The 12,595-nt window shown below is 34.5% G+C and overlaps 1 protein-coding gene across 2 annotated transcripts in view; it reads left to right on the top strand.

Moving 5' to 3' along the window:
* Positions 1-12,595, top strand: part of LOC118271670 (Ig-like and fibronectin type-III domain-containing protein 1) — a 169,145-nt gene that overhangs the window by 23,771 nt on the left and 132,779 nt on the right. For both annotated transcript variants that reach the window (XM_035587802.2, XM_035587803.2), the window contains exon 2: positions 4,522-4,574. The gene's annotated coding sequence lies outside the window, so the exon portion shown is untranslated. The remainder of the gene's footprint in view (positions 1-4,521; positions 4,575-12,595) is intronic.

Genomic DNA, 12,595 nt, shown 5'->3' with positions numbered 1-12,595 from the left:
CGACACGTGTCGCTAGTGTATCCTTGGCTTTAGTCCGTGGTATACGACACCCACGGGAAGATTAGACGTGGTGACAAAATATATTCTACTCTGACGTTACCACCCGGCTGTGAATTCTTAGTTATCATCATAATACAGGCTAAAGCCACTTCACATGAAACAGCTTCAATATCAAAGCTAATTGTGGTATGGTAACCCTACACTCATGTGCATGATTCAAATGGGAAAGAAAGTTTATTGCAAATACTATATAATTATAGACGAATATTTTCACGCGCTCTCAAAATATCACTGCTTTCCTGATATAGTTTGAAAAGGTTGATGATATTATTATAAAAAATTAAGTATTTTTATTTTTCTGTAATTTGAGAATAAGCTGTAAAATGAAATCATTACACTTTCTATTGAAATTTTCGTTAACTAAACAAAAACCATGTTAATTATTTATATATATATATATATAGGTTTGAATCTGGCAGACAAGCAATGTGTACCGTATTAATTAAAATTAAACGGCATGTGTTGAAGTTAGTGGTACATGAATCAGTGACGAGCTGTTACGAGTGGTTCTTGTGTTACACAAGTCAGCTACAGATTCATGTAAAGCTTGATAGTGGGTAACCCATAGTGATCATGTAGGCTTTATAAGAGCTATTATACGATTGCTTGTAACAAGCTGATTAACATTACACAAGTTCCACTGTGTGCAGCAAAAGGCATTATATCCTTGTTATTTGAAGCCACAGAATAACTGATTACATCATAACCGCTCACGTGATCTTTCTTAAAATGCAAGTCGTCTAAGAGTTCAGTTGTGGTCTTCAATTCAGAATATAGCTTAGTTAAAGTCCACAAAAATACTTCAAATTGCTTAAAGCTGTATAATACTGAACTTGTTACCTATATTAACGCTGCAAGCGTTGCAGCGTGGTCTCCGTGACTCGTAATAACGTTCTTATTCAGGTGGAAGCTCACTTTTCACCTATTGCAGATCGAGTGTACTGTAATAACTCTTTATAAGTGCTAAAGTAACCGAAGTTACCTCGTGTGACATCTTATAATGCAGTTTTGTGCTACTTGGGCCACGCGAAGATTAGACGTGGTGACAAAATACTACTGTAACGTTACAACGCGGCTGTGAATTCTCAGTTATCAATATAATACAGGCTAAAGGCACTTCACATGAAACAGCTTCAATATCAAAGCTAATTGTGGTATGGTAACCCTACACTGTACAATGTTGCCATATTGGCAATATTCTCTCGACGCCATAATTGAGAGACTGGCTATGACACTTATTGATGTATGGAACATGAAGAATATTATAATAGGTTTGATTCCGTATGGTTTTAATTTGTAGTTAGTGTTTTGTTACTGGATTTGTGTTAAAGAATTTATGTGTGTGTGTGTATTTAATGTAACATTGCCTTACGCCAGACACAATTCCAGACTACATTTTTTTTTAATTCGGACAATAACCTAAACATACTACATACAACAACACATTTTGCTCGGTTCAAAATTACAACATTTGCTCCTTTTGCTCAGCAGTTTTACTCGACCTTGAAGAGACAATAATCATTCAAATATTGTCGTTTCTCTATCTTCAATCTATCTTTACAGTAAACTATAATACGGATGATGATGGGGTATGAAAATTAAAAATATATACAGTCCGTCAGTTAGGTAAATATGTTTGTGATATGACAGTACTTTTTCGAATAAATAAACTCATTGACAGTAAGTCAGACTTGTCCTTCAAGGTCCCGAGAATGGACACAAAGACTGACAGGATGTGCCCATTGCCACATACGAGCTCCTTTATCAAACTATATCATACTATTTCTAAGACTTATTGTATCTCTATCTTATTCTAACAATAGCAATTGCTGTTGGAAAGAAAAAGATAGATAATTCGATCTGATTATGATATTGGAACTTTATTGATTTGCTGTGTATATGTGTGTGTTTAAGTTCCTAAATTAGTTAAAAGAATAGTAAGTTACTGTCGTACTTAGAGACATTTAATGATTACTTTAACTATTCCTTAGTAATGATTTGGATCGAAAACAATTGCTAAGGACTGGGTTAAGTAACTACTAAATAATTTGAGTAAAAATCTTTAGCGGTCAAATAGAATACAGTTGTCTACACCGGAAGTCTTCCTGCGATTGTTCTATTTCAAATTCAACATAAAATGTAAATTAAATATTTTGTTATATTTGGAATTCTTTCTTTAATGTTCAAAAAGATTTTCATTATTAACTGTAATGAACAGTGTATGTATTTATTTGTCTATCTTTCACGACAAAGCGGAGCGACATATTTTTTAAAGGAGATAGTTGAAGGGATGGAGAGTGACATAGGCTGTAAAATATCACGCTACAATCATATCATTAAACCATTAAAGCAGCTACTTACAATTTAAATACCTATTCCTCAATTCCCCTCACCACTAAATCAAAATTACAACCAAGTTAAAAAGTTGAACAAAAACACAAAAGCCACATCCATAGCGTTATTATTATAATATTCTTATTTCTTATTATTCCCGAATAATAATTTCACGTTCATAAATTCTCGGTCTATTAAAATTTTCCATAATATTTCATTGACGAACTTTGTATACTTATATAACTTTGCTCTTAAACATTTTTGAACAAGTTGCAAACTTTCCTTGGTACCTACCGACTGTCATGTTCTCAACATTTTCACAGGCCTTTTGTTAAGGGAAAACAATGTATTATTATTATATTATTTTCTAATAATAATTTTAGGAGTCTTTATTCAATTTTCAGAATATTGCTGCCTTGTTTTCTAACAGTCCCTAAGTTCAGTGGTTCCTATTGGCCGTAGCGTGATGTTTTATATCTCATAACCTTCATTGACAAATGGAGTATCCTTGACAAAAAGATTTTTTAATTGGTACCCAGTACAGATACAAGTGTTCAATTTTATAATATGTAGTAAAAATATAAGACCGTAATATAAACAGTTCAGAAGCTGCGGACTACCTAGCGGCTTACCGGGGCCTGGCTCGAAAATCAGGAGTAAGAACCGGGTGGTTTTTAGTTAGTAACAGTCTGACACTCCCTCTCGCCTCGTCCTGGCGAGAGAAGCCATTGGATTATTTTCCCCCTTAAAACAAAAGGTATATCAGAGAGCTGCTGCCCAGCTCCTATTAAATGCGAGAGAGGGCAGAGTAGCGGTGATTATAATAAACACAAACAAAATTATTAAATGCCCTTCAATCATCCCAAAAGCGACACTAGCGCCATTGGCTGACCATAAATGGTGACACTAAGATTCATGCCATTTTCCTTATGGCACGGAAGCCATTGGAATGTCTCCGCCATATTTTATCACCGGGATACAGCAATAGATTTCAATTCTGTAACGGTGTGCAATTCGTTTTTATTAAATGGTAGCATTAGATTTACCTTTTTTGGGAGATCATTCTGTGTGTGGATGTGATGTTATGGTGTTATTTCAGTTTGATTGGTGTGAAGTGGTTTTATGGGGTTTTGTTTCCCATTCTGAATAAAATACTTATCTTTGCGTGGATGTAATATTGATTTATTTTCAAAATTAATTTATGTAGTATTTATTGCTAATGCTTTCACATGATCAGCTGTTAGCAGCGAAGTGCCCGCACCCGAGTTTTTGAAACAACTACTGTATTTTTGAACTTTACGGGCACGTGCTAATGAAATTTTGTTATTGTGATAAAAATAAAATTAATAAGTATAGTATACAAAAAAAACTTTCTTTGGGAAAGTTGTTTGTAATAATGAGTACAATTTAGTTTAAATATCGTTTACTAATTATCAGTCACCCTATATTACTCGGAAAAGTCACATTGGTACTTTGCCGTTGCTATGTATCGAACCCGCATCCTCATATGTGAGAAGTGGACATCTTAAATCTCCGGTCACCACAACATTATTAGGTATTCATATAAGTTAAAATACGTAAGTTATTAAATTATCATAATTACATGAAACTATACTATAATAATGTTTCCATACTCCGTGTCTGTATATCTTGAATATTCATCAAGAATGAGCTGCAACGTTAGTCAAAGTTAGATGCCTTTGTTGTTGTAACACCATGTATAACGCTTCACAGGTTAAGGTAACATGCTGTAGATGAACGTTATAAACTGCAAATTAGAATAAATTATGAATACTGTTGAGTTTTAATGCATGTTTGACTACTTTAAAAGTCAAAGTCAAAGTCAAATAATTTATTTCAATTAAACCATAAATAGGTATTTTTGAAATGTTAACAAATAAAGAAATAAATAATAATCTGTCAGTCTGTCCGTCAGTGAAACTAGGTGCTCGTTCCAACAGTAGCTTTTAGTGTAACTTTAAAACCTAAAAATTAAGAAAAAACATCTATGTAGAGATATTATTACCACATTCTGATTTGAATCGAAGTAAAAATATATACCTGTTAAGTATGTGTTAATTTAGCCAGTTCATAATTGCAATATTTATTTTATTATTTTTGTTACAGAAACCTTCAGTCAGTACAACTCCGGAGGCGTATCTCTAGGACTGTTGATAAAGGTAAGTACTAGAGTTAAAATGGAAACAACATGCACTATTTATTACACTGCAACTGCAACTCTTTGACGTGTAAAAAAATGTATGACAAGGGCACGGGCCAAGAGTCCGTTGAGAACTAATCTAAAAATAAATATAAAAAAAAACTCTTTGAGGTGGTCATTTATAACTTTCCTAAGACATACTAAATTAATTATTATGTTTTTCGGTTTACTCACGTAATTATTTGACGAGGAACTAGTTTCAAACCACGCTAGAGGCTCATATTCATGAGCAGTATTTCCGACAGTCGCCGTGTCGTATGGACGTAAGCCGAAACACATAATAATTAGTTTAAACACAGTATTATTTCAGAATCTAAATAATAACGAGATTAATCCGTATCTCTGATATGTTACCTATCAATGGTCTAATTTATCCTTTTGATATTGTACATATTTGCTTCTGAATGCAATGGCTTAATTAAGCTCCGTATGACTGGGTATTAAACCAGTGAATGATGCTTTAGACTGAAATGAATTTTCTTGTTAATGAAATAGAGTTGATATTACAAGGTAAAGATAGTTTGGCACAGGTAATAAAGTACGGCCAAATTAAAAATGACTAAAAGATATACCGAATATGAAAGATGTAGTTTATTTACCCATTAATATGTATTAAAAATGCCCTCTATAGTCAAATTGCGAACCTCAATTTTTTAAGTCGTGTAATATACTTAAAACCTTTCTTAAGTTTAAAACGAAGCATGTTGAAAACGACATCAAAATCGGATTACCCAAATGCGAGATAATCGCACACGAACATACTTACATACATAGGTACATATCAAATTGAGAACCTCATATTTTTTAGAAGTTGGTTAAAAATAAAAAGGTATTGAAATCTTCACACAATTTTATTGATGTACATTCAAAAACATTCAATATTTTATGTATGACATAACAGTTCCTACCAAGAAACATCAAGCGTCCCCAATATTTAATCAATGACGTCACACGTTACATGTCACATGTCAAAATGTCAAAATGTCATTGTTCGATGCTATCAAAAATTCTCATAACCCTTGATTTATGACTCCTCTACCTCTCAAACCCTTTTTAAGGGGTACTATAGGCCCCAGCAAATAATACCGAACCCTATACAAAATTCTTGCAAGCAATTAAAAAATTTCAAAGAATTTTCTCAAATTTAAATTCTTTAGTGATGGGGATGTTTTAGACACATTAAGAGGAGAGGGTTAGTGAAGGGTTGAATGCGTTTTAGTTGGATAAGGGTGCAAATAAAATGATGGGTAACATTTTTTAGATATTTTGGGCATGAAAAACAAAAAACATACCGGCCGAATTGAGAACTTTCTCCTTTATGGGAAGTCGGTTAAAAAGGAAGGGATATAAATAAACAAATAAACTGTTTTTCTTTCTTTCTTTCTATATGATCGTCACATTAAAAAATGCCTAGAGAACTAATTACTGGTTCTGCCTGTACCTACCTAGCTTTTTTTTTGTTTAAAAATGCATCTACTTATAGACTAAGCCAACATAATGCATTGTAACAATAAAATTATCAAACAGCTTTTAACCAGGTGATTTAGCCTATGTACTTCACCGTACTCTCGATTATAAAATTGCAAAACTATTGTTTAACTGGATAAAGCATTTAAAGTTAACAAACACACAAACCAACTTATGTCCGAATACTCAAACGCTACTCAATTTTAAGACGCTCTCAAAACTAGTTCTGTCCCTATCAATTCTTTATAAAACGACAGAGATAGCACGATATTTAAGTACAACTTAAAATTGAGTAGCATTTCAGGCAATAATAATATTTGTATTTCGAAGCATTATAACGAGTTAAGCTACTATGACGTTGTAATATTCGGAAGCTGTGCTCTGCAATGAATGGAGATGTCTGCGCCGTCAAATGAATCCGGTTTATACCGGTTTTTGTAGATAAGGGCATTCAGGACATGTCCACCTTTGTGTGTCCATTGACGGGATTAGTACTATGTGCGTAGATGATTTAGTATGTAATCTACGTCATATGTATGTGGATAAAAGTGGGTTTAGGTACAGAATGGAGTACAGGATACTTTTTTTTAAGGTGGGAAAATCATCCAATGAATTCTCCCGTCTTTAGTAAGGCGGGCAGTAAGCTCAGGACCTCGGCTGTGACAGTCTTTGATGGCATTCCACCATTAGATTTGGATACTAGCGACATAATTATTGAGACTGGTTTAATGTGCGACGATTATAGGGAAACAGATTTTGTATGGAATAGGGGGCAAACGAGCATTCGTATGGTAAGCAATCAGTGCCGCCCTGTCCAGGACAACACCAGAGGAGGCACAGGTGCGTTGCCGGCCTTTTAAAAAGGAGTACGCTCTTTTCTTGAAGGTTTGAAGGGCGTATGGTTTCGGAAATACCGCCGACGACAATTTTAATTAAATTACTCAGAACGATCATTGTGTATTGTTTTACCGCTTTATGATACAAAAATAACATAATTTTTGGCTCAACAAACAACAACACGTAATAACAAACATTATATCTTGCAATACAACTAGCAAGACAAAACGTTTATAGCTATATTTTTTCCGCCATAACTCAGGGCATTGAGCTAAACAATTGATGTTCATTGCTTACCTTTTACGGCGCAGTTAAACTAATACGTGTACAATGTTGTTTTACGTCGGTTTGATGGCTAGCCGCTAGTTATTGCGTCTCCGCCATCAAATTGGAGCCAATTCAATTACCTTTTCGGCAATAAATTGAGCACAATGATAGCTCTTGTACTTTGGTAATGGTTGGAGAAACTGTGATTGTGGTACTTGGTAATTTTGTTGGGGTATTGGGATGGATTGCTTGGTTTTTAATACAAATAGGACTTATTGTCTGTCTGTTTCTTACAAAATAGAAGAAAATAAACTGATTCGTATTCGAGATTCATTTTTACAAGAACAAACTATTATTAGGGATTAGTGGTGTCAAAAAACTTTAATTATTTTTTAATCGAGTGATATTTTATATTTTAATTGATTTGTGCATAGGTTTACTACCCAATTGTCACATGTCCCTTGCGTCTATCGGACTTAAATTATATATTTTGTCTTGGTTATGACGTCAATAGACATACACACCTGTTTCTTATGGGGTTCAGCGGAGACTATGGAACGCCAATAACTACAATTGTTACGTACCTCTTTCGCTTCATCAACAGTCACCAGTCTTTTTACGCTGCTACTGTCTACCCCTCAAGGCATAAAAAGAACAGTTAAATATTAGTTTTCGATAAATATACACCGCTATTGTCAGGTTCTCGTGGCCTCATCTAAGTGTTGTACCACTGTGCAATAATTGGAATCCTCACGATTACCAAACCACAGGTAGTGTGCAACCACTAATCGCTGGTGGTGATGACAGCCACCTCCAAGGTCTACCGCATTAGGATTGAGAGTTAGGCTGACTACTGTTATTGGATTTTTTTTTTTTTGTAAGTTTTTCGTAGTGTGTGCGTGATTGTCTATAAAAATGGACACTTTGCGGGTAATTGGGTTTTTCGATTTTAGGAATTAATTTTATATTCTAAAAGTGAGAAAACTTATATCTTGCATTCTTCTTTCGCTTCATCAACAGTTATCAGTCTATGCTCGTCGGAAGGGGGCTTTTAATTTGGCCCTTCTTTAATAATACCTGAGTGTAATATATGTGAGTGTTTTCATCAATCGTATCAATCATCGATATTACTAACTTGTCTAAAATAAATAGTTTTGAAAATACAAATGAGATTTTCGATCCGAGAAACTCCACACAAGATTTTATGCACACCACTTTAAAGTATTCTCTACGATTGAATGGTGCCACAACTAAAAATATAAACTACACAAAAATAGGCACATGATAAATCCACCCAATTCAATTTCAATTCATTTATTATAATAGGAAACAAGAATCCAGTCAACATAATTATTTTATTCGACAAAACAAAAACAAGATTAATTTTATTATATTTTAATAAAATGACAACATGACGTCGGAAATAAATTTAAATAAACAACGTTACATTACATGTCACGTCACTCGTTACAAGTACAATGTAACGTGACGTCAGACGTCAAACTGTCATGACGTGTGACGTCACAAAACGGGCGGGCGGCGAATATGAAATTAAGTTGTTTTTAGCTTAAGTACTGTAGAGGGGTACACTAAGGACTAGCTTAATCTCTCACTTAGTGTAAGTGGTGAGTGGAATATTTTATTATTTTGTACATGTGTGTTGGTATGTATGTATGTATGTACAGCATAGTAATATTTTCTACTGAAAAACTACCTAATGTTTTATACCTGATGAAGATTGGATTTGTAGTTTAGTTGAATCGATAATAATCCGTAGTATTTTACCCCAAGGTCGATCATACCTTCCTACCTCAATTATGAAGAAATATTTATTTTTTTTAATGGAGGAATATCATCCAATGACTTCTCCCGCCTTGGGTGAGGCGTGAGGGAGTGTCAGATTCTTACTGACAAAAAAACACTACGTTTCTATTCTTGCTCCACGAGTCGAAGCCCCGGTAAGGTAGTCCGCAACTCCGGATCGTGAACAAATTTAAAATTATGATGTTGTTCATTGTCCTACGAGAAAATGTAAGCTTCGGCTGTTTACTACCTATAAATATTTTTGACCATCAAGATCCATTCACCCGTTTTGACATTATCATACACCTAACCAACGTTTGACAAGGCAAGTAAACTTCCTCATTTTTAATACAATCACCACAGAATATGGTTATTACACGCTCCTACGTAGATACTTCATTTAACCCGTAGAACGCCACATGTAGGTCAGTTTGTACCCGCCCATCTCAAGATGCAATGTCGTATAAATGAAGCTGATGAGAGCTCTGCAGCCGACATAATCGCATCCTCAATTTAATGAAATGTTACAACTGAGAGGAATGAGGTCGGAGTGCCGAGGCTGGAGGAGGGATTCGTGTATAGACAAACGCATGTTAAAGTATACAAAAATTTTACTTGAGTGTATTGAATTTTGAGCTTTATTGTTAAGTGTAATATGGTTGATAAATGTGTTGAAGGAATTTGAAAAATTGGGTAGCTTGAAGTGCTTGTATCTGTGTTGGGGACAAAGTAAATTGTTATTTTCGTAATCATATCACGTTTGTAACTCGATTAGAAAGAGTAGGCAGAGCTTCCTCTTGTAGACACAATTTTTGTGATTGTATTTATATTTAAAATTTTTTGGTTGGTAACTTTATTTTATTAGTATCTACCATTGTTTTATGAGCAGGTATTTGATCAAATAATGGACGTAATTTGGATACTGGGTTGTTAATTTAAAATGACAGCCTACATGCAGTCAAAGATGCGGTCCTTTTAGGAATTGTTTAATTGGTTTTGAATTGGAACTTTCATTCTATTGACGATTTAGTAGAACTTTTAGAAATATTAAGTAAGTATATTCAATGAATATACTTACCTACTTAATATTTCTAAAAGTGTTGGACTCGTAAATCTTTTTTTATGGAACTAGTGCGCCTCACCATCAACGACTACATCACTACTTACCATCAGGTGGGATTGTAGTCAAGCATTAGTTTTTGTCGAATAAAAAAAAGAATTAGCCGGTAAACGAGCAGACAAAACACATGATGGTAAGCAATCGCCGCCCATAAGACTACAAACTACTTAGATTTACAGACGACATAAAACAAAATCTACTTTTAACATCATTCAAATGGTTTCTTTGTTGTCACATCAACCCTTTCGCCGCAGGAGTCGAGAGCAAATACTCGCGCAGTTCGTGCGTTATCTAGATCCGTAGTAACAAGGCCGGGGTACGAACGACCCGTTGTAATGGGTCACCTCTCACACTACAAGCCACGGCCAGTCTAGGGTTATGTGTCATAGAAATACAAGAACTAGTGGTCGCCTAGTGGTTGAAATTCAACCATATACGATTTAATTTACAATACCACTTAACATACGTTCAAGGATAATTTTTATTTAACTCAAACTCAAACAAACTCTTTTATAAAACTCTATTCATATGAGACGTCAATATCATCGCAATGTCTATCGATTTTGACGTTTTGTCAAATACGATCAGATACTATGCATGTGTGTGTAATGTTTTATTTATTGATTTAATGTACTTTATAAGCATTATTTTTGAAAAATATTAGCGTTATGCACTTCTCCTACACATAGACTATAAGTGTACCAAATTTTATGCTCCTACGTCCGCGCAATTTTCGTAAATAGCGGTCCAATGTTTTTGCATCACGTATTAATATATAGATTTAGGTTAGTGATGTTTCGTGGTCGGAAAATAAAATTGATTTCCCGAAGGATTAGATAGATACATACCATTATAATAGATAAGTAATAGATAAAAGAGCTATTGCGGAAATCCCGTGGGATAGAAGGTAGGTATTCTACCACGCGATTCAGGTCATACTCTGTAGACCATATTTCATCAAAATCCGTTCAGTAGGTTCAGCGTTATTGACGGATAAACAAACAAACAAACAAAATAACATTTATAATATTAGTGTTCGATGATAAGCGTATCTATTTCAGAATTCCGTAAAATGATTAATAATCTAGCCAAAACAAAATTGCAAACCCTTCTCTTCCCGCTCTTTAAACAGAAACATGAGTGTAATATTATATTTAACAGTAGGATATTGAACCAGAATCACAGTGGAGAACGAAGTAAAACTAGTTTACATGTTAATTTAGATCTGTATGTAAATGAGGGTGGGCAGTATTGTCGACATAACACTGAGTCGTTAGTAAATGGTAGGACGAGTGCAATTTAACTCTATGTCCATTTATTTTCCACCGTCGTGGAAGCCCAGTGATTTAAAACGCCCGCTCCTCATGTATGATGATGCAGGTTCGGTATCTACCAACGGTAAGTACCAATGTGACTTTTTCCGAGTGTAATGTAATACTTTCTAAGATTATTTAAACTCCACTGACAACCGGCGAAGGAAGACATCGTGAGGAAACCTGGGCTTTTTGGGATTTCTAAGGAGGAATTTCTAATTATAAGTTTGAATAAAAAAAATGTACAAAATTATAATCACAATTAATCTCTAAAAGGTTAACCACACCGAAAACAAAAAAAAACATCCAGGCTATTCTGTAACTGTCAATTCGAACTTTTGAAGTGAGCTCGACCGCATTATCGCCCATCATTGGTCGAGATTATTCATTCATTATTCTCACAACCAACGACATATCGCACCGCGATCGAGTTCACTTCGGTCTATCGAATTGAAAGTTACAGAATAGCCTAACAGGTGTATATTTCAACTTCAACGCATTCCATATTCAACTCGCACGCATAATGTCTACTGACACAAAATTGCGCGCGAATCGCAGGCATTTGTTACGTAGATACCGGTCGGCGATCGACTCTTGCGCAACTGATATTGAAACGGTCTATGAACTTGTTAGTTTGATATGCCATAACATAATTTTATGCTAATTCTTAAGCCGGGGTGTCGGACTTTTTATAGGTTCGATGTAACTTCGTTTTGCAGTTATTTTTAGATTATATCAGATTTTGTATCTAGTCGTGACTTGGCTAGTTTTTTTGTTGATATTTTTTAGTATTAAGCAAAGTATTATTGGTTTTTATTAGAGTTTCATTCGTGAAGATGGGATTAAATTAATACCTAGTTATTAAATAAATGATAAGAAGTGGGTATTCATATTGGAATATACAATAAAAAGTGCAATGTTAAGTTTCATATTGAGTAGTTCATAGAGTTTTTAAATAGGTATACAAACAGGTTTTTATAGCTTAAAATTTGCATTAAATATTATCACGCGTTGTTCGTATGAAGAAGAACAAGCAAAGACCTTTAAAATCATTAAACAAACCGACCAACATTAACCTCAATACTTTATACATAAGTAGACACATCCCGGGAAACGAACCCCATTACCCGAGCCGTAATGACATAAACCCCACCAAATAACCCAACGAATCAC

The sequence above is a fragment of the Spodoptera frugiperda genome, chromosome 5, assembly GCF_023101765.2.
Source record: "Spodoptera frugiperda isolate SF20-4 chromosome 5, AGI-APGP_CSIRO_Sfru_2.0, whole genome shotgun sequence".
NCBI lineage: Eukaryota > Metazoa > Arthropoda > Insecta > Lepidoptera > Noctuidae > Spodoptera > Spodoptera frugiperda.
Note: the sequence above shows the minus strand (reverse complement) of the source record. Positions and strands in the feature narration are given on the sequence as shown.